This window comes from Ixodes scapularis, unplaced genomic scaffold (assembly GCF_016920785.2).
Source record: "Ixodes scapularis isolate PalLabHiFi unplaced genomic scaffold, ASM1692078v2 PGA_scaffold7__128_contigs__length_106722199, whole genome shotgun sequence".
In the NCBI taxonomy this organism is placed as follows: domain Eukaryota; kingdom Metazoa; phylum Arthropoda; class Arachnida; order Ixodida; family Ixodidae; genus Ixodes; species Ixodes scapularis.
The window spans coordinates 27,470,126-27,475,193 of record NW_024609882.1 but is presented as its reverse complement, the minus strand read 5'-3'; the positions used below and the strand labels follow the sequence as shown (position 1 = coordinate 27,475,193).

General features: G+C 45.2%; 1 protein-coding gene across 1 annotated transcript in view; it reads left to right on the top strand.

Moving 5' to 3' along the window:
- Nucleotides 1–3,820: 3,820 nt before the first annotated feature.
- LOC8035232 (probable 4-coumarate--CoA ligase 2) overlaps nucleotides 3,821–5,068 on the top strand; it is a 57,620-nt gene continuing 56,372 nt past the window's right edge. The window contains exon 1 of the mRNA XM_040210530.1: nucleotides 3,821–3,881. The gene's annotated coding sequence lies outside the window, so the exon portion shown is untranslated. The remainder of the gene's footprint in view (nucleotides 3,882–5,068) is intronic.

The following is a 5,068-nucleotide window of genomic DNA, read 5'->3' as shown; positions in this document are numbered from 1 at the left end:
TCGTGAAGTACAAACATTTGCATCATTTGTTTATTCGAAAGAAAAGCACCGGAAACAACAAGCAATCAAAGAGTTTCTCAAGAAAGCTATAAAGGCTCATTGTTAGCGCAGCCGCAGCGATCCAGCGGAACACTGCCATCAGCCATTTCGATGCTGCGGAAGCAGAGCCTTCTTCTGCACTTTCCCCGTCTCGGTCTTGGGGAGCGAGTCGACGAAGTGGACTCAACCATAGAGATGCTTGTGCACTGCGCAAGAACCTGCCAAAACCGAAGAAAAGAAGACATTTGAACGAACGCATTACAATCAGCGTCGTACCATGCATGATCTCGTGGGATGGCGAATCCGCGGTTTTTGCACATCCAAGATATAGTTCCGCATTCTGTACTTCGTATGATTTATAATTCACTAGGAAAACCCATAATACAACATGGAATAACGGTTTATGGACACTGTGCTCAATATCTACTATTAAAAATAGAAATTCTTCAAAAAAAGATACCCAGAAAGATTTGTTACCGAACTGGAGGAAGCAATTATACAGAGTATATGTTTAAAGAATTGGGAGTACTATGCTTTAGTGATCAGTTGAAATATGATATAATAACAAGAAATGTTCTCAAAAGCTGATATAAAAAAGAAATTATTAAGGAAAGAACGCTACGTCCTAACAGGAAATATTATGTACCATTAATAAGCACGAAATATGGTGAGGCTACAAGACTGTGTTATGAACCTAAAATGTTTAACAAATTACCCGATGATCTGATTGGATGTAAAAATCCCTGTGCTATTATTAAAAAGTAACACGACAATGGATCACTGCGCAGTGGAAAAAAAAAACGATTCATATGGGATTGATTAAAAATGACCTCCTCTCCTTCGACCCAGACTACACATATGTTGCAACCTGAGTTTTTTCTTTTTTTTCTAGAAATAGACTGATGGAAAGCTGTAGAATTGTACTGCTAAATTGGGTTATTTCCACCTGTTATTGTGTTATTTTTATATATTTATGGACTGTGCCTAATCAAACTTTCTATGTATATTCGTTTTAACTCATAGTATGAGTTACAGTGTCTAGGGCGTAATATATTCAAACAGAATGTGTTACACAATTGAATGAATCTGTTTTGGCCTGTCGCGTCCCACGCACAAGCCTCAACGGCTTATGTAGGTGTTGAGCAAAATTCAATTTGAAAAAAAAATTTGTATTGTATTGTATTGTATGTTCTATATATCCAACGCACCTGTTGGTACAGGGAGGCAAGTCTGGCCTATATACAAAGATTAAACGAGATCCCCTTATGAAGTTGGCCGTGTAACGCTTACAACTAAGTGCCCCTTTCCCCGTTTCGATATTTTAATATTTTGGCAGTGCAAGTTGTTCCGTGTAGAGCGCCTACGTAAGCTGCGCATCAGATAAACGTCACTTTAGCAATCTTGGGGTTTAAAATCATCGTTGGCCAGCTGTGGTCTGAAGCTTTATCTGATATCGCAGTAAACGCTTGTCCGTCGTCCAAAAATCTTAAAGCAGTTCGCAGCAGAGCGAAGCAGTACAGAGTTTTAGGGAACCGTTTTTGCCCATCCGATACGGTATACGATGGGCCCTCCGGTACGAACTGCGCATGCGCCATACCACAGAAGACTCGCACATGCGCAGTTCGTACCGGAGGGCCGGCAGAACGGTTCCCTAAAGCTGTCTGTTATCGACTGAGGTTCCTGGCACCTTATCTAAAGCTGAGAACGTCGCATTTTTATTAATCGCAACGATCGCCAATATAGGCCCTTTTTAGAAGTCCGCGCCAACGCCTATCCGTTATTGCTTGATCACATACTCTGAGCTTGCATTGGACACGAGTGTGACGTCAGCGTTCGGCGAGGACTCGGGTCCAATCACGCGTTTCGTGTCCAAACAATGGCGACGGCCAGTGTTGCTTGATAGACTTTCAAAATAGTCTATTGCGCCCGCTCTGCACCAAGCCCCCAAAATGGCGGCGCCCACGAGAAAACCGGCGAACAGACTGACGATAATCTAAGCTTGACTTGTCTAGTTTTTTTTTGTGTGTTTTGTTGGCCTAAATCCCGATGTCCTAAATTGTCCCACAAGAAATAAATCCCGCCGATGCCACAACATCATAGAAGTCATCGAGAACTGCGGTCAAATTCCTCTTCTGCAAACACACACACAAAAAAAGGAAAAAACAAAAGTCCACATTGATGATATAGTATATAGCGCCTTTCCGCGCAGTATGCAAGCGTAAACAATAACTTTATTTTTATTCCAAGCTTGAAACTATGCACCCTAAGTTCCTTAACGTTCTACAGTTACAGTCACAAACAACTTAAGAAACCCAGGGCATGGTATACCATGATACGCTTCCTTTTCCTTTGCTTGTTCTTAGGCATTTCTATCGGCTAATGCTGCCATGGCACTGAATGCTGATCGGTAATGAAATGCTCCTTCAGCTGTCAGTGACTCTGAAGTACACTGCTAACCCGCAATAATTCTCTTAAGTTCCTCTTCGACCTCTCTCTTCCGCTCGTTGTGGGAGTTCTTGAGGACCACGAAGGCGGCAGCCGTTTCGCCGTACTCCTGGTGCTTTAGCCCCACGACGGCCAACTCCCGGATGCCGTCGTGGTGCTTCATGAGCAGGTCCCCGATTTCGCCAGGAACAACCTGGTTGTCCATGCATCGGATCATCTACTTCAAACGTTCCACGAAGTATACCTTCCCCTCTTCGTCGTAGTAGGCCGTCTCCTGCAAAGCTTCGGCCAGACAATGATACACGCGTGGAGGACAGGGACTCTTAAACCTTTCCGTAAGGTTCCTGTGACGTCGTATGTTTGCCACGTCGGAACCAGTTTTGATGAATGGGCGATGCTAAACACGCCTGTCGAAAACGCGTTTTGTGCACCGTACTTTCGGTCTCAAGGGACTGTAGACGCCAGCGCGCAGTTTACAAACAAGCCGGTTTTCTAATGCGAAAGCATTAACTGTCTCATGGATCGAGCTGACGTCATCAGTCTGAAGCGCGAAAACGGCAGATAGTTTCCTTCGGTTCCACTGGCTGGCGCGAGTCGACGGGGCTCCCATTGGCCGCTGCGCTCTTCAGTTTCCACGACCGCTCACCCCATGGCGCTGCGTGTTCATCAGCGCTAGAGTTCCTGTATATGCTACCTACGGTAGCAGAGTTGCGCATTCAGCCTCGGCGCGCGGCCGTAGAGCCGGCTTTCCCGCACGAGATGGATGCTTTGCTCCTCACGTGACTAAATTTGGCGAATAGCGGCGCCGCGCGCGCCGCCACGCATGGAAAACAGGAGAGGAGGAAAAGGAGGCGGAAAGCAGGGAAACATACGCCGGGGCAAGAGAAACGTCGGCGGAGCGACCGTAAAGGTGGCTTTCTTGCACGCCACCGGATGCTTTGCTGCTCACGTGATGGATCTCGGCGAATAGCGGCGTGGCGGCGCGGGGGAAAACAGATGCGCAACTCTGGCTCCCGTAGGGAGCCTATACAGGAACTCTAATCAGCGCGGAGCGTCCAAGGTCACCAGGGGAGTACACGCGCCGACCGGCGACGAAAAGTACGCAGCAGACGACAAAGGGAGCGGACGAGCGGCTTGCATGCTTTCGGATTCACAACTCATAAAGAATGCCTTCGGTGTACCTCGATCTCTTTCCCGCACCTTGTGTGGGTACCGCCTGTGCGCGGAAACTCAATTCGGCCAAGGGTGGAGCGTTCGCCCATGCGCCATGCATGCAACAGCGCCACCGCAGCAACGTTAGGTCGGAGTCGAGCCTCCACACCTTTTGGAATTCTCGCAATAGACAATCACGAGGCTCACACACTTCATTAACGGTTCTGCTCACACAAGATACAAAGGTGAGCAAGCCATTTCATGCTTAAGCGTTGTCCAGATGAGATGGGGAAAGAAAGTTTACCCAGGGGCGGCGATCTAAAATGCGGTGTAGGTTCTCCGGAATTCTTTTGGTAGCGTTTGGTTTCTATGATTGGGGGGGGGGGGGGGGGGGGGGGGGGGAGTGTTGAGATACGGGAAAAGGGGGTAAATGTCCATGTCTATGATGCCAGTTTAATTGTTTCAGAACCGGTGGTTTAAAATACCCTGTTTAACCCGGCAATCTTGACACTCACGGAAGCTGGGACAGCCCCGCAGTATGAAATACTAGCCGAAACCACACACCTGATATACCGGGTGTTTTTTTTTTTTTTTAAGCTTAACAGAATTTTTAGAAAGAAAACATGAAAACTATGTTAATGCGGTCTGCGCAGGTGAGTTATACGGCCAGGGGGACATAGTATAGGGGGCTAATCGTAAAGATCAGTCGGCTAATTAGTTAAAATTTGTTAATTAACTTTTTAATTAATGAGAATAGACATATAGTTCCAATTATAAACTTGCTCAGCGTCATCGAAAACCGCTAAATCAGTAATTTTCAGAAAGACTTTGAAGACGTGAGAAGCGTAGTAGTGCACTAAAGTTACCGCTCGTGGAGCAGGTACAAGGCTGGGGCTAGATAGTAGAAGGAAAAATTGCGCGGGCGCCTTATCGCAAACGCTAGCTTTGTACGTGCTCCACGAGTGCTAACTTTAGTGCACTACTACGCTTCTCACGCGCTCAAAGTCTATCTGAAAATGATTGATTTAGGGGCTTTCGATGATGCTCAGCAAATTTCTCTTTGGAAGTATATGTCTATTTTATTTAATTAAAAAGTTCATTAACAAATTTTAACTAATTAGCGGACTGATTGTTACGATTAGTCTCTTATACTATGTCCCCCTGGCCGTGTAACTCACCTGCGCAGACCGCATTAATCTAGCTTTCATGGTTTTTGAAAAAAAATTCTGTTAAGCTTAAGAAAAAACACCCTGTATATATATATATATATATATATATATATATATATATATATATATATATATATATATATATATATATATATATATATATTGAGGGCTACCAACTTTATTTTTGTTGGACCTGGCATGGTGTCAATTAAAACCGTAAAATATGTGAAAGCTCGTAGCTAGTGTCCTAAAATACGACCCAG